We start from the raw sequence: 18187 nt of genomic DNA, 5'->3' as shown, positions 1-18187 counted from the left end.
CCCTTTGGTTCTTCTGATTGCTTGCTGGTGTCTTAAGAGGAATTTTAGAGATACAATTAATGTAAATCATATTTTGCCTAGGAGAGGATGGGCGAGAAATTGCCTGGTGATTGAAAATTTTACTGCTAGAACGTACGATTCTACATAAAACGGCACAGCTTGCGTGAATCTGCTGAGTAGGCAAAGACCGGGAATTCACCGGGGTTGGTGAAGGGGAGAGAGGATAATGAACTGCAGTTGCTGTCAGAGGAGCACTATTGTAAGAACCTCAAGCCCTGTCTTTCCATGGTTGGTTACTGGTTTTGTAACGAGCGTTTAAAAAGAGTGATGACAAGGCATTAGTGATTAGTATAAGATTCAGACTGTTGTGTGTGATCTGTGTGACTTCATTTTAGTTGTGACAGCAGTCGGTGTAAGGGAAACTGAAGAGTTATATATACATTCTTTCAAACTTTTACTAGAAAGCACCGTGGCCTCACATATTTAAAATAATAGGAAAGCTCTTCAAGCTATTATTTGTCAAAAGATAGTGATTTGGGATGTTTTAGAAGGCTAAGCAAATTTAGGTCTTAAGTCTCAGATCATAGAAGTAGGTGTTTGAACTTCTAAAAATTTCAATATTTAAATATTGAAATTTGGATATAACCTATTTTTTTTTTTTTTTCTGAGAAACAACTTTCTAGGAAGGAATGAACATGTCTAACTAGAGGACCTCTTGTGTGCCACCTGCTTTTTATATTTAATCCTCTGAACTCAGTGGTTTATCTTCAGCCTCCATTTTATTGATGGTTCTAAGAAAGGAGTTCTTAACCAATGTAGTAGGAAAACTTGGATGAGAAACTAAAGTTGCATCTTTACTTTTGCTAAACCCTAAGTGAAATTTAGCGTTTCTTTTAGTATGAATATATGTGGGGTGAGGGAGGGGGAGAAGCAAAAACAAAAACAAAACGCTGGAGTACCAGTACTTTGGATATTATCATAAATAAAAACCACATGTTTTCATAATCTCATTACAGTTCTTGCATATGTCTTAATATCTTGCACATACCACTTCTACAAAATTAAGGAACAGCTTTATCTTGTTTAATAATAAAGAAAAGCGTAGTACCGTTAATTTGTCTAATAAATATTTTGGTTGGTATATCTCTATGTCATTTGTTCCCTTTGTATTCTTATGTGTTTTATTTAATGTAATTAAAATCTTTATCCTGAGAGTGCCATTAATTTATCAAATTACCACAGGGGTCCATGGCATAAAACCTTGCATTAGGATATCTTGATTTATGAAATTAAATTAAGGCTGACAGTGCTCCCTAATATAGTGCAGAGAATTGAACACAAGTGTGAGTGATTTCAATGCCTGAACCCTTAAACTAAAGATAAGAATAAAATGAGATAAAAGGTAAATGGGGTACTGTGTGTGCCAGACACAGCATTGAGCAGCTTTAATTTAATTACTTCTTGGACTCTTCTCACTTAATATTTTTATTATCCACCTTTGGTCATTAAGGAAACTGAGGCCCAGCCAGGGTATTTCTTGCCTGAAGTCAGGCCGGTGTGGCAGACCTCTGGCTCCAGAGGTACTCTGCAGCATTTCCTTGCTTTTCTGCCTGTTTAATGCACAGATGAGATGTTGAAAAGGGAATTACAAAGCCTCAGTATAAGAGTACAGAAAGTGATTTCTGCTAAAATTGCTTTGCTGCAAGATGTCATAATCTGAGTTATCAGTAGGGTGGTACAACAGGCTAGCAATTGAAATAAGAGGACTGTGTGTATTTTTGATGTGCTACCTGGCCTTCAGATATGTCCTTGAACTAAGAACAAAGCAACAAGGCCTTTCCTTGTGTCTCTTGTTTTATTAGTGTGCATGTTGGGGAATATATTTCATACTTGTAAATAACCCTTTTCTTGAGTTAAACCTAGAATGTGGTCCAGTCTTACTTTCAGACATTGTGCTTTATGGGAGAGTAGATAATCTTTGAGATCCAAAAGAGAATATATGGAATAGATTCAAGATATTTTTGGATTTCAGAGTACCCCCAAAGCTGGGCCAAGTTTCCCTGAGTATTGCTAAGAGAAACTGAAACATTATTTGTGATGTATAATCTGTCCAGTAAAATCTTGACCATGTGTCATGTTAGTATTCTTGAGACAATCAACTTAGATTTTCATAATCTTTGGACTTAGAGATTCATAGCTCAATGTTTAACCACAGTAGTGTCACTGTGCATTGAAATAATTTGTAGCTGGGAACTTAGATGGGAAATTTGCAGTAATTATAATGAAATAAAGGAGTCAACCTTTGGCCTTTTTCTCTAATTAATTGGCATTGCTATCAGGTAGTGTCATTCTGGATTTGATATTGATGGGTGGTATATGGCTAATTTTTTTCAGTGAATTGCCAAACTCTATAGCCTGCTCCTTAGGTGCAGTGTTTCTTCCTTTTAGTGCCCCCTACATAAACTGGAAGTACTTTGAAAGGGAGCAGCTGCCTAAGTGTTTCTTGGTTTATGAACTTTTTTTAAAATTGAGGTTATTTACTCCTCTACCTCATTCCAAAACTTAAAAGTAGGAAATTATTTTGCTTCTGTGGTTGGATTCTTTTCTTAAAAAAGACATTTGTTGAGTAAAATGTGAATTACCTAACTTTTAAAACTGAGAGTCTTTTGATCAGTAGCTTGAAAACAATATTTGGCTTATGAGTTATAGGAATTGTGGAGAAAGGTAGTCACCCAGAAATGCAATGTTTGTCCCCAGGACATATGGCTTAACTCATGTACTTTCTTTGAAACTCTCAACATAGCAGACAGATAGAATACCCTTCCTTGAAGGAATTGTAACAAACTTGCTTTCTTTAATGTGAAATAGTTATAAGATCATAGTTTTAGTTTCCAGATTTCTGATCTAAAGTATGTGGAGACTATTCTTTATAGAGGTTTTAAAAATCAGCATTCCCTCTTTTTGAGAATTAATAAATCTAACGGTTTATGGATCTTTTTCAATATGGATTAGTTTGCTTTATACTGAGGAGTGATGTTGATGGATCAATAAAAAGGAGGGCTTTGTCTGAATCTCGTTCTTCCCTAACCTTCTCATTGAAGCGATCCCTGAATTTTAGAAAGGAATATATACAGACCTTCAACTATTGGCAGGGATTAAGCAGTTTTAAAAAACACTGTGTGCTACCTGAGAAGTCCTGGGCCACCCCCACCCTGGGGGGAAGGGTGCCTGGGTCGTGGAGTGGAGGTGTTGAACTTGCTTCTTTGGGAGAGTTGCTTCTGGTGGCTTAGCACACATGTTCTCAAAAGAAAGCTCTTAAAACTGCAAAAGGAAATTAGGTTTAGTCAACTCTACACAGTTTTTTTCTTTTGAATTTGACTCAAGTTAATGTTAATGAAGTTTAAAAAAAGAAGAAAAGAAAACCAATAAAGAGGTAAAGTCAGATTGTTCCCAAGATTAATATGAAGCCGGTTTTTGGTGGATCTCTGACTCTAGTGAGGGAAATTTTCCTGTTCGAAAAAGGACTGCTCTTAAACCAATTTTGCCCCACCCTGTGCCCCCACCCCTGACTTATAACCTACTGATTATTGTGGAAGAAAATTCATGAACATAAAGCAGTTGATTAAATATGAGCCAATAGCAAAGAAGAAGGATACTGTAGTTTGGAAAGTGTGGTTCAAGGAAGAGAAATAACATACGTACTATTTTGACCCCGTGACTGTCCCCATTTTTCCATATGACACCATTATAAACAGTGTCCTTGACAGAAGAGAAACACAAGTCTTTTAAGTGATTTCTTTCTGGTTCCTCCTGAAATCCCTGCCGAGTTTCCTGACTCACAGTCTAGGCTTCTTCTATGATAAAGACTGAAGAAGTAATGAGTAATTTTTTCTTAAAGTCAGCTGGTTTGTGGGAATGTTGTTTGGCAAAATTGATGCAAAAGATCTCTTAGGAGATTTAGGGGATTCTATATCATGTCCTGAGATGGTATTCCAAGCTGGATCTACACTCTTTTGAAAATGGGAATTAAAGAATACTGTTTAAAAGATTTTAAATTTCAAATGTATCCAAGAATGAAAAATATGATCTTATTTGTAAATAGGACTACATTTCTATATTAACCTGATTATGTCATTCACTTGTTTTGAGCATCCCAAATTTGTGCATTATATGCTAACAATAAAATAGAGGAAAAATAAAACTGATTAGCTTCACCACTGCTTTGTGGTATGAAGGACAATTTGACAGCTTCTAAATATGTAAACTTCATTTTCTTTTAGCAAACTTCTCCATTTCATTTGCTTTCCAAGATTTTCAAATAAACAGATCAATTCTATATGTGGTTATAGTGGAAATACACTCTGTACCTTTAGGAAAAAGTTTCTTAGACATGTTTCTTGACTCTCAAATACAAATCTCATATAGTGAGTTGAGTATCATTTCTATGTTTTTATTCAGTTACATCTTATAGGATGAGTTCATAACTTTTACAGGTTAAAATGATTATTTTTAAAAAGTTGGGAGAGATGAAGTGGTAGTCTTTTAGCTATGCTTCAGAATTTATTAATTTATTTTATTATGAACTTAATGTGTACTCATTTGCTCAAATTGAGCAGGTAGAATGCAGTCCTGGTCAAATATAAATGTATCAGATGGATGAAGATTAGATTTATACTCAGGAGGAAAAAATAAGATTTGTCATGTTGGGGATAAATGTCCTTGGGAACCAAAAAAGTAAAGATTAACTTTAAAACCAGCCCTGTGCTGACTTTCTGTGTTTTGGTGGCGATCAGTGTTGAGAATCCTTCTCCTGTGCAAATTCTTCCCTTTCCTATCTGTCCACAATGAGTTAAAGCTTAACCTGATGGCCACTGAGCCAGCAGACCCGTACCCTGACAGCCCTGTTCTCTGCTGAAGACCCGCTTTATTGTGTTGGTTTATTGGCTTTGTTTTTAATTTAACCAGATTAAACTCCTGTCAAATTCTTAAGGCAGTAACTTGGTGTAAGATTTAAAGTATTAAGAGGAAATCCCAGGGGTGACATTATCTTATCCAAAAAAACTGAAGTAAGTAAACAAAGGGGAAAAAAATTTAACTCTTGTTAAATTTTTAAAATAAAGATTTTGTTATTAGGTATTATATTTTTGAAGGGCGTCCATGGTTTGACCACATGCTAACAAGTACAAAGATTACTTTCCCTACATAGTAGCTCCGGTGCAGAGTACTTGGAGCCCTGCACACTGCAGGATCCTTTTTGGTGGGTTGGGGAAGAGTTAAGGTTGTGACTCTTGAGTCACTTACTGGCCTTTGTTTTATCCTAAAGGATCTTGCATTCTCAGTATTGCTTGCTTCTGGACTGGCTGTTAAACAAGGGGAAATAAAAATATTTTCAGGATAGTGTGTTCAGATTAGGTTCTCAAACTTGACACAAGAAACACCAGGTGCTAATTAATATGCAGGCTCTGCTCCCTCTTCCCCCAGACAGACTGATTAGACAGGTCCAGGGTGGAGCCTGAGTTGAGCCCTTGCTGGCTGCCTGTGGTGGGTGTGGGGGTTGAATTCAGCTCCCTGAAATGGTGTATTTGGTGTTGCATGTCCGTAATCCCATCTGTTCAGGAGGCTGAGGCAGGAGGATTGGGAGTTCAAAGACAGTCCCAGCAATTTATTGAGGTCTAAGCAATTTACCAAAGACCCTGTCTCAAAAAAAAAAAAAAAAAAAAAAAAAAAAAAAAAAAAAAAAAAGACTGGGTATGTGGCTCAGTTGTTAATACCTGTTACCATAAAACATAAAAAAATACATACACACACACACTCTACTGTACAAGGCAATTAAGTTTTGATTTAACGTATATGTACCAATTTCCCCCTTTTATTTAAACAGAATGGAACTCAGTAGAGAACAGAGAAAAACTTATCTTCATATAAAAGCTGACTGAAATGTTGAAATGCCGAAATATACCTATGTTTAAAAAAATAAGTAAAAGGTACCAAGAAGTAATGCACAGTGTTTGATCATGTAGCACTTTTCCAGGAATTGTTTCTTCTCAAGGGTCTGGATATTTAATATACCCTTTTCTATTGCGTGTGTGTTCCCTCCCTAAACTACTGAGTCACTCTCTCTACCCCACGCACTTCAGTTTATCAAACAAGTTGTTTTCCTTCCCAGGGAAGAGTTATACTTGTGAATTGGTAGTGATTTTGTCTAAACATCATGAAATGAAATGAAAGCTTTTTGTTTTGTGTTTTTAACAAAAGCTTTGCCTAGGTGTACTGTTGTTGAATAAATAATGTTCAATAAAAATTTTTAAGTGACTCTCCTACTGGGAAGTAAATGTTAAAATTATAGCAGATGTCACTTCCTGCAACAAAATTCAGGAAACACTCTCTGGTATGTGGGTGTTGTAACTTTTCAGTTCTTGGAACTTTCCTTCAGGAAACTGTCCTGTCAAAAGCAAAGCAGTCAATAAAATATGAAGCACAACTGAAACTGTGTTGTGCAGTGTAATTAAATTTTGATTTGGTGCATATGTTTTGGTGGTTATCACGTGACTTCCATCCTGGGTAAAGTGTGTCTGGATAACTTGTTAAGTTGCTTCCCTCCCTCCCCCATGCTCCCTGCTTTAAAAATGCAGGTGTATCTGATTTATTCTATAAGGCAATTTATGGAAAGTGGTATAAAATGAACCAGTTTTTACTGTTTTGTACAAAAGTAGGAAACCAATGGGAGACTTTGGAATATAGTCAATAGTCATGAAAGTCGGCCTCTCTCTTAGGCTTTTTCTTACTTTAAATTTTCTTTTACCTTTTAAAATTTTCTTTAGTTTTTCCCTCCACTGTTTCGTCAACATTTTTTTTTTTTTTTTACAATTCACTGTGCTATGTATTTCATCTTTTCATCATTTCCAATATAGGTATAAGTTATGTAAAGACTTTTAGACAGTTCTAATTCATTTTATGCATTTTTTTCAAATTATGCATTTTATTTTTCAAATTTGACTCCTAGAATGTGTGTTATCACAATGTTAACTTCTTATGTAAGTATTGTGTGTCATGTGAAAATATTTAAACTTCCTTGGAAAAGATTTTTTTTTTAAAGCAAAAAAACTAGGATTTCTGTTTCTTATGCTGTTTTTCAGAAGTTTTTTTATCTTTCAATTGAAAAAAATGTTTACCTTAGACATTTTCTAAGTAATTAGGCCTATTTGGTAAATTGGTAACTGGTAAAAATTTGAGTCCATAATATCATGATTTTTGTTTTAATTTTTTCCTTAAAGGAAAATGTAACATCTCACTAAGTTAATTTGCTATCTTTTAAATAGTTTTCTTTTTTAATTGCTTAAAAAGAGGTCTGTTGTTAACAAATTAGTTAAAACTCTGTCATTTTGCATTTTTTCAAGTCACTGGCTTAGCAGTTACACTTCCAGGAATTAGTTTTCCTGTTATAATCTGGGTGTCTTCTCTTCCCCTCTGCTCCCCTTTTAGTGTTAGGCCATTAACTCTCTATTTTAAAAAGCTGTATAAATATAAACGGTACCATATGGAAATATGTAGGCAGTAACATTTTACTATTAGAATATTGAAAGGATAAAGTGAATGCTAGTATATTACATTAATTTAAAAATGAATTTCTAATACCTATAAAAATTGGAAAGGAGAACTAGTTTTATTTAGATTATTGTTGTCTCCTTATCACACACTTGGTTTAGTCAAATTCGAAGCATACCAGTTATACTTAATTTCTGTTTTTAAATGGAAACTATGTCCAGACAACAAAAAGCTCCAGGTTAGCAGTTTAAAAAGATTGGATTTTATAATTCCATTTTTTGGGGGGGGCAGTATTGGCCATTGAACCCAGGGATCCTCTACCACTGAGCTACATATCCTATCCCTTTTTATTTCAAGACAGGGTCTTGCTAAATTGTCCAGGTTGGCCTGGAGCTTGGGATTCTCCTGCTTCAGCCTCCTTAGCAGCTGTGATTCCAGGTATGCGCCATTGTATCAGGCAGATTTTAGAATTCTCTTATTGTTGATAGTGTGGGGTTTTTGCTTATTTATGACAGGTGCCTATTCTTATAAATACCTTCATTCTCATTTTATCAATCATATTACTGTAAGGTTAAAGTAAAAATCATGAGACTTACTTAATTCTTAATCTGTGTCAGCTTTTAAATAATCTGGGCAGTTTTCAGGCTAAGCCTAGTATAAATATTGATTTCTGCCTGGGGTGACATCTGCAGAGTGCTAGTTCTCCCCATTTTTCTGGCAGAGCATTTTTAAAATTTTTAATTCTTAAAAATTTTTTAGATGTTTATGGACCTTTATTTTATTCATTTATTTATATGTGTTGCTGAGAATCAAACACAGTGCCTCACACATGCCAGGCACATGCTTGCGAGCATTTTAAAGAGTAAAGAGGAAGCTTCAGTCTGACTTAACTTTTGGTAGCTGGTAAATGATCCTTTTGGGAAGGTGGGATGGCTGACTTTACTCATGGTATGTTTACTGTCACCCAGATCCCTTTTTTCCCCCCCCCCCCCTTTCATTCTTGTTTTTTTTTTTTTTTTTGGGGGGGGTGGTGAGGGGGTACTGGGGATTGAATCCAAGGGTGCTCAACCACTAGTCACATCCTCAGCCCTTTTTATTTTTTATTTTGCCTCAGCCCTTTTTATTTTTTATTTTGAGACAGGATCTTGCCAAGTTGCCTCCCAGATATCTCCTATGTTATATCTCATTTTATGAGTGTTCCTTCTCAGCCTAGGATTTCTTTTTGTTCTGGTTTATTTGTTTTTGGAATAACTTCATTGAGACGTGTCTTGTATATCATAAAATTTACTCAATTCAGGTATATAATTCATTGCTTTTTTTAGTTACTGAGTGGTACAACTTATCATCATAAATTGGTTTCAGGAGATTTTATTCTTTCCCTTAAGATCCCTTATATCCACTTATAGTTAATTGATGTTTCCAGGCCTGTCCAACCATTAATCTGTTTTTTGTTGATGTAAATCGTTCTATTCTGGACATTTTACATACTTGGGGTCATAAATGGAACCTTGTGGTTTCTTGCATCTAATTTTTTCACCCAGTTTTTTTTTTTTTTTTTTTTTTTTGGTGGCACTAGGGATTGAACCCAGGGTCATTTAACCACTGAGTTACATCCCCATCCCCATCCCTTTTTATTTTATTTTCTTATTTTGAGACAGGGTCTTACTTAGTTGACAAGGTTGGCCTCAAACTTGCTATTTATGCTGCCTTAGCCTTCCGAGTATCTGGGATCACAGTTGTGTGCCACTGTGCCTGCCTCATCCAGATAATATTTTGAGGTTCATTTATGGCATAGACTGTGTCAGTAATTCTTTTTTATTGCTGGATAGTATTTGTTTGGTTGGATTGTGATAAACATGTTTCCAGGTTTTTCTTTTTTGGTCTATTTAGAATAATTCTATGAAATTTGCATGCAAAATCATGGTTAGATACTTAGGGGTTGAATTTCTGGGTACCATGATAGTTTCATGCTTTATTTTTTGAGAAAGTGCCAAACTGTTTTCCAAACTGTATGCCTGCCATAGCCCAGGTTTGTGTTGATCTAATAGTTTCTTGCAAGTCATTCAATAGAATCATGGTCATTTGCACTATGAAAGTAATGATTCTGACATGTGTTGCATTTGATTATTAGAAAATGTATAAAATTCTTATGATTTAAAAACCCAACTCAACTTATATTTTTCTCATAGAAAATTCTTTAGTTTTTTTTTTTTCTGTGGTGCTGGGGATTGGGTGTTTTGTTTGGTTTTGGTGCTGAGGATCAAACCCAGGGTCTAGTCCTGTGTACTAGACACTTGCTCTACCACTGAGCATAGACTCTCAGTAGAATTTAAATATATTCTTGGTTAAATATAAATCCTTTATTTTATAATTGCAAATTGGACCTTGACATGTTTTTTCAGTTTGATTTTAGATGAATTTTTGTTCAGGTAAAAATTAGCTGTTATAATTCACTAGAAATTCACTTGCAAATATATGTTATTTAAGTGAAGCTTCTAGAAATTATCACTAAAACTTGGTTCCTGACTGGGGAACTTCAGGAAAAGAGATCTGTTTCATGAACAAAAAAATATTTCATGAAATGCTCTGAAAATATTTTTAGGCACACTTCTGATGGTAGAGAAAGTGAGTTGTCTTTGGCATTCCTTAGCTATTCTGTAAAAGCTGTGAAGCCTTGATTATGTGTCTCCTTCATCTCTGCCTTTGAGTCTTCCCAGTTTTCTTTGAATTCGGGGATCTCCACATGTTATTGGAACTCATTGCTCTGGGTATTAACTTATCTACTTATGGATTCTATCAGTATTACTAGCTTTATGAATGTGGCCAATTCACATTCAGTAGCAATACATGTTTATTAACTGTCTATATTATGTATCCTTGCATGCTTTGTTCTCTAAAACCCAGTCACTGTATATGGTATGTGCGGGGCTCTAAGATGGTTTATGATAGACCCTTTCCCTCCCTCTGAGGAGCTAATAGCTGTTTGTTTTGGTACCGGGAATTGAATCCATGGGTGCTTTATCACTGAGCTCCTTTCCCAGTTTTTTTTTTTTAAATTTTGAGACAAGGTCTCACTAAATTGCTGAGACTGGCCTTGAACTTGCAATCCTCCTGCCTCAGCCTCCCAAATTTCTGGGATTACAAGCACGAGTCACTGTGTCCATTAAGGAGGTCATAGTTTGATGGAGGAGAAAGACTCAAATAATCAAACAAAATGGCAAATAAAACAAGTGCAAACTATTTTAAGTACTTTGACAAAAACAGTGTACTGTGACAGTGTACTGTGACAGCAGCACCCAGGCCAAGAGGACCTCTGAGGAAGGTGAACGGAGGTGGAGAAAAAGCAAGCCATGATGTTCCAGAGAAATGTAATTGTCCCTCCAGAATGTCGGGGAAGTAAGTGGTAGTGGTGGGACTGGTGGTATTTTTTAAACAGGTGAACATGGTATTAGGAAATAACCATGATATGGCAGTTCCTTGAAATAAAAATTTGATTGTTTTAGTGGGTTACTGTTCTTGAAAAGTTAACCCTATTTTTTAAAAATTTAATGATTTCAAAATGAATATCATAATATAACTTTGATTTTTAAAGTAGGGACTGTAGTTTGTAAGAGTTGGCCTTAATTGATATATAAACATATTAGGGTTGAAAAGAAATTCAGGGGACATTTTCCTTAAATAAGGGATGTGGTAGAATTAGAGAAGTCCCAGCTCAAGTGAATACAATCATAAGGAAGTGAAGATTCAAACAGTTAGGAGGACTTTGACCTTGCTAGTAGGTACAAAGATTAATACACAAAATGACTTTTCATCATGTGAAGGACTGTTCATAAGAAGTGGAGAGAAAGATAGCCTCCATCTCTGCCAAAAACAGATCTTGAAGAGATAAATAATTTATATATGTTAATCAAAACCCAGGAATGAGCTTCTCAAGATGGGTAATTAAACATGAAAACTTAGTACAAGTGGTGTTAATATATTTAGAGATAGAAAATAGTAATCTTTTACCTTGGCTATTTCAGGAAGTAGCAGAAGGTGTAAGTACCTTTTTCTCAAAGGTTTTGTGGCTTCTTGAAAAATGTGATCACAACAAACTAGAAGCTGCAAGTCCTTGTCTTCTGTGATGGTATGAAATTGCTTCAGGGATACTGGTTTCATTATCACCTCAACTCTCTTGTACTTCTGTTTACAGTTATTTTCAAATGCATGTATTCAGTTGTAGACCTTTGGTGGCATAATATGTGATAATTTTTGTGAATGTTTCACAAACATATAAAAAGGAAGTTATTTTCTTTCAGAGTCCAGAGTTAAACATGGGTTTGTACATTAGCCCTATCTTTTTTTTTTTTTTTTTTTTTTCTTTTAATGTACATTAGGCCCTCAGTGTAGTGTCCCCATGGCTCCTACAGTACCTTTGAATGGTCCCGATTCCACCTGGCTTCCTCTGCTGATAGTTGTTTTCTCCTACCTTGGGTCTAAGGCAGGAAACAAGAGCCTCAAGCCCCCAGCCCCTCCCTAATTGGACAGCAGGTTGGATGTTGTGTATTGCTTTGTTGTTATTTTATATTGTTCTAAAATTAAGGTATGCAAAATAAAAATGTATATTAGCCCTATCTTCCTATCTTAATTTATTTCTGCATTTTAAGTTTTTGTTCAGTTGATCTGCCACAGACTGGGAGAAGAATAAAAGTCTCCAATAATGAATGAGTTTCTCTTTCCCCTTGTATCTTAGGTTTTGCTATACAAATGTTGATGCAATGCTTTTGATGCATAGCTATTAATAATTATATATATGTGTGTGTGTGTATGTTTTTTTTTTTTTTTTGCTACTGGGGTTTGAACCCAGGAGCACTGTACCACAAAGCTACATCCCAGCCCTTCATATTTTTTAAATTTTGAGACAGTCTTGCTAAGTTGCTGAGGCTGACCTTGAACTTGCACTCCTCCTGCCTCAGCTTCCCATTGGTGGGATTATAGGTGTGTGCCACCACATTGGCCTATATGTTCTTTTAAAATCACCACCTTTGGCAGCATTAGTTTGTTGTGTATTCTTTTTTAAAAAAAATATTTTTAGTCGTAGATGAACACAATACCTTTATTTTATTTGTTTTTATGTGATGCTAAGGATTGAACCCAGTGCCTCACACCTGCAAGGCAAGCACTCTGTCACTGAGCCATAACCCCAGCCCTTGTTATGTATTCTGTATTCTTACAGAAGATTTCTTTGAGTGTTAGTAGTATATATATCTCATACACACACACATACACACCCGACAGACATATAGACCTTTTTTTTTTTTTTTTTTTTTAAATAAAAAAAGATGTGTGGTAGTATACACCTACAATCTCAGCAATTTGGGAGGCTGAGGCAGGAGTATCACAAGTTCAAGGCCAACCTCAGTAACTTAGCAAGACCTTGTTATATGGTTTGGATGTGAGGTGTCCCCGAAAAGCTCAAGGTGAGACAATGCAAGGAGGTTCAGAGGAGAAATGACTAGATTGTGAGAGTCTTAGCCCAATCAGTGAATTAATCCCCTGATAAGGATTAATGGTGTGGTAATTGAAGTGGTAGGGTGTGACTGGAGGAGGCAGGAATTGGGGGTGTGGCTATGGGGTATTTATTTTGTATCTAGAGAGGGGAGTCTCTCTGTGCTTCCTGATCACCATGTGAGCTGCTTCCCTTCACCATACTCTTCCTCCATGATGTCCTGCCTCACCTTGAGCCCCCAGAAATGGAGATGACTGACCATGACTGAGACCTCTGAAACCGTAAGCCTCCAAATAAACTTTTCCTCCTCTGCAGTTGTTCTGGTTGGATTCTTTAGTCAGAGCAGCAGAAAAAGCTGACTAAAACAGAAGTTGTTACTGAGAAGTTGGGTCATTGCTGTGACTAACCTGACTATGTGGTTAATAAGCATTTGGGTTTTTTTGGAATTGGAGGAATTTTGAGATGTGTAGCAGTGCAAACTGGAAATGCTTTAGATTGCTTTAAGTGTAGATTAATGGCTGATTCTGAGAAGACTGGAATGGCAATAGGACCGTTGGCAGTGAAGACAGGGCTCAAGAGGTTCAGAAAAGGAGGACTCTATTGGAATTTGGAGTAGAGGCCATTCATGTTCTAACTGAGAAGTTGTCTGCATTCTACCCTGCCCTGAGACTTTCTGTGAGGCTGATTTTAAAAGTGATGGACTTCTTAATCTGTTGAAAGAAATGTCTAGGCAGCATAGCATTCAGTCAGTGGTATGGATATTGCCGAAGGCTTTTAGTCAAATTTATTGTGATAATCAGGAGCAGAAAGCAGAGCAGAAAGATTAAAAAAAAAAACTTGGACTTGAGAGGCAGGAGCTAAACTGGGGCTAAGGAATTTACTGTTGTTAAAGACATTACTGCCACTAAAGAAATGCTAAAGACTGTGCCTGGAGACAGTAAGAAAGATGGCTTGAGGGCATTTCAGGAATGGGCAAGACCACACCCATCTCAAGCTCAAAGAAGTAAAGGTGAAAATCTCTTGAGGAGACACCAGTGGGGAATCCTTCTTGCATAAGGGCCTAGATATTTTTTTTACAATGTGCTCAGCCACCTGGACACTCATAGGCTGCTGCAGTCAGGGTCCCTGGAGGCTTGGCTACTATTTGGTCTGCTGCCAGCCACGTGGTGCTAGTTATGCAGGAATGCAGGATGCTACAGTTAGTGAGTGGGTCATAGAGACTTCCATCAAGATTTGAAAGGAAGGCCTTGGAGGCCAGGCAAAGTGCAGCAGGGTCAGAATCCGTGTGGGCACTCCCAGAGAAGGCAAGGTGTGGAGATTTGAGGATGCTGCTGCTGTAGAGGAGACCCCCCAAGATCAAGAAATGCCAGTAACATGGGGCATTCTCCCAGGAAAGCTGCAGGAATTGGTCAAAGACAAGCCCACAGAGAGGCCACTTGACCTTAACCAACAAGGCCACAGGGGCAGAGCTACACAAGCCCTTTGAACAGAACATCAAGATGCCATGAGCCCCAGATGCCAAATATGGAGCTACAGGAGGTGTTTGCCCATCTGGATTTCAGGCTTGTTTTGGTCCTATCCCTTCTTTCTATGCCTTTAATTTTGTGAATGGAAATGTTTACTACTCTATATTGGATACTTATAAATTGCTTTTAATTTTATAGGACCTCACAATGTGAGGTTGCCCTGAGTCCCAGAGAAGACTTTGGACTTGAACTTTGAGCAGTCTCAGAACTGTTGAGACTATGGGGACTGTTGGGAATGGACTAAATGTATCTGGCATTGTCAGATGAGTGTGAACTTTTGGGGACCAGGGGCAGAATGTTATGGTTTGGATGTGAGTTGTCCCTCAAAGGCTCACTGTGTGAGGTTCAAAGGAGAAATGACTGGGTTATGAGAGTCTTAATCTAATCAGTGAATTAATCCCCCATAGGGATTAACTGGTAATTGAAGTGATAGGGTGTGGCTGGAGGAGGCAGGAATTGGGGGAGTGGCTATGGGGTATGTATTTTGTATCTGGAGAGGGGAGTCTCTCTCTGCTTTCTGAACACCATGTGAGCTGCTTCCCTTGCCATGCTCTTCCTCCATGAGGTCCTGCCTCACTTTGAGCTCCCAGGAATGGAGCTGGCTGTCCATGAACTGAAACCTCTGAAACCGTAAGCATCCTGCCCTACAATTGTTCTAGTCAGTTCCTTTGGTCACAGCAGCGGAAAAAAAACCTGACTAGAACACCTGTCTCAAAATAAAAAATAAACAAGGGCTTGGGATGTGACTCAGTGGTTAAGTGCCCCTGAGTTCAATCCTTGATCTGAAAAAAAAAAAAAAAAGGAAGTTTATCTTTAAATCTTCATCCATGTGAATTTTATTTTGGTTTAAGGAATGAGGGAGAGTTCTAGAACCTTTCCTCTCTCCCCTCAAAATAACCATTCTGTTCTCTGTTCATGACCCATTGTCACCCTCTCTGTGTTTCAGGACATGTCAGAGCTGATATCCCTTCTTTACTCTGCTAGTCTTCACTCTTCTAAAGCACTCTTTCGGAATTTTCATGGGTATTTCCTCACGTACATTTTTCCAGATGAACTTCAGTGTTTTGTCAGACAACTTGTGGTCTCTTAATTGGATGATTTCCTCATAAATTTATAAAACCTCATCCTGTTTTTCAGAATATTAAAGTTTAAAAAGGGATTAATCATGTTCTTTGTAGGTTTTCATGGAATGGAAAAAGCTGAATTAGAGTGCCAGGGACTACTGAATCTCCACTTATTTAGTGTGGAGACCTTTAGGAAGTAGTCCTGTGTGCCTTAGGTTTTCCTGAAAGAAGCAAAAAAGGTACTTTAGCTTTTTTCATCAATTAATATATTATTTAATAACTCTGAGATGGGTCATATCTCCACAGGTAATTTACATCTGTCTTTTGGCAGAAGGAGCCTTTCCTGGTCTCAGTATTGCTGTGGATAGTGTCTTACTTTATAGCACTTTTTATTCAATCGTTTGTCTTGATAATAATAGATATAATTTAGGCTCTTTAAATTTTTTTTTTGTAATTCAGTAAAACTAAAGCAATAATAAAATTAACTATAATTAAAATGAAAGAGAAATGTCTTCCTCAGTCTGAATAATTTGTCCAGTTTCTTTCTCCTTGCTCCCTTTCAGCCTTTTCCTTACATGTTAAATATTTTCACATAGTTGAATCACTCTCTACATATGCTTGATAAGTGAGTTAGTCAACATATAGGGAGGGTAAAGGAGGTTGGGATTACTTTAGACTGTGGGAATTTGGGGGGGTTGTCATTTTGCTTTAAATTTTGAAAGGGCATATAGGTTTCCTAAATGTTAGTCTGCTCATGATGCTAGTGGTAGAGACCACTGAGCACCACCATGTATGTGTTTCATTAATTCATATTTACTTATAAGTCTGTCATAGTTAGAGAACCCAGTATAACCTGCAGAATCAAGAAATGAAGACTCCTAGATTGTTTTCTACTTATAGATGGCAGATATATCCATGTACACTAGCTCAGACGCAGCCATTGCCTTAGTAGAAGAGTTGAAATCAGACATGCAGACTGAAATCACTTTTAACTGTCAGTTTAAAATTAGCTGGTGAAAATTTATATTTAATTTATTTGATCTATGGCAACTGTCTTCAACTTTGTAAACTTTCATATGGTTTGTTTAATGATGTCAGAGCTGGTAAGCTTCGGTAGCCTGAGCACTGAGGCTGAATCAGGAGGACCACTGGAATCCAGAAGTTTGAGACCAGTCTGGGTAACACAGTGAGACCCTGTTTCAGGAAAAAAAAAAAAAAAAAAAGGAAAAAACACACAAAAACAACCTAACAAACTTTATATTACTGTATAAGGACCAGACAATTTAGATGCTCATATTTTTAGAGACCTCCTTTCAGAATTGTTCTTCAACTCAAGAACAGAAAAAGCAACTGAAGGTAGCTGTGGTGGTGCCCTCTTGTAATCCCAGCAACTCTGGAGGCTGAGGAAGGAGGATTGCAAGTTTGAAGCCAGGCCTGTCTAAAAAAATAAAAGGGTTGAGGGTGTAGCTCAGTGGTAGAGCACTCCTGGGTTCAGTCCCTAGGACTGCGCACACACACGCACACACACACACACACAAGCTACTGAAAGTATTCATTTGTTTGAGGGGAAATTTGCTGCTTTAATTCAGAAAATTTCACAGTACTTTTATAATTGAGCTGGCCAGGATGGGTGGTTATTTCAATCGGTATTGGGAATTTAAAAACAAAAAGAAGTATAAATGGTTTCCAATATACTACTAACTTTCTCCCCCTGCCTCCTCTCCTCAAAATGTATTTGGGGCACAGAAAATGTTTTGTAAAAGCAGCAGTGAAAGTCACATGATGGCGGTTAGGCTCTAGGCTAGAGCAGATTTTTTTCTTGATCCAAAATGTCAAACATTTGAAACAAGAATGGAAAATGGTGCAGTTGATTAAACAGCATTTACACATGCTTAAACAAGAAGGTTCATTTTACATTTATGTTAGGTTTTTGTGGAGCTTATTTTGGCGGTGGTTAATGGGAGAGGAGAAGTAGTATAGGAGATCTTTAATTTTCATTGGAAAAGAATGTGGGAAAATGGATTCTTGAGGTTTTATGTTTAATTTTGATGTATAAGAACTATAGTTGTTGACTGGGATTGTGGCTCAGTGGTTGAGTGCTTGCCTAGCATGTATGAGGTACTGGGTTCAAATTTCAGCACCGCCATATAACTGAATAAAATAAATGGCCATCAACAACTAAAAAAAAAAAAAGAACAGCAGTTGTTTATTAAGTAATCACTTATTGGATATTCTGCTATATCCTGAGCCAGGAGTTCTGCATATTTGGTGATATTTATTCTACAAGGTGGTAATTATCTCCAGTATGAGAAATTGAGGCTCATGGAAATTAATTGACTTGACCAAGATCTTGCAGCCAGCTGATCCACAGTTTGTTAATCTGCTCTTGACTTTTCATGTGTCTTCTTTCTCCTTGAACACTCGTTCATGCGGCCAGTGCTCCTTTGTTTACTGGTGGAGCAAAAGAAGACAGAGAAAGCAGAATATGGTTGGGGCTGTCTGTCTTTGAAGTAAACTGTGACTGAACAGGAAAAGGGGATGAGTGGGGGAATCTGGTGTGTGTA

At 37.0% G+C, this 18187-nt stretch overlaps 1 protein-coding gene across 4 annotated transcripts in view; it reads left to right on the top strand.

Annotated features, from left to right (window-relative positions):
• The window catches only part of AFF1 (ALF transcription elongation factor 1), a 182380-nt gene that overhangs the window by 56922 nt on the left and 107271 nt on the right, over nt 1-18187 (top strand). The gene's annotated exons all lie outside the window — the stretch shown is intronic.

This window comes from Sciurus vulgaris, assembly GCF_902686455.1.
Source record: "Sciurus vulgaris genome assembly, chromosome: 9".
NCBI classification, from domain to species: Eukaryota; Metazoa; Chordata; class Mammalia; order Rodentia; family Sciuridae; genus Sciurus; species Sciurus vulgaris.
The sequence above is the reverse complement of the archived record's forward strand: the minus strand, read 5'-3'. Positions and strand labels throughout refer to the sequence as shown.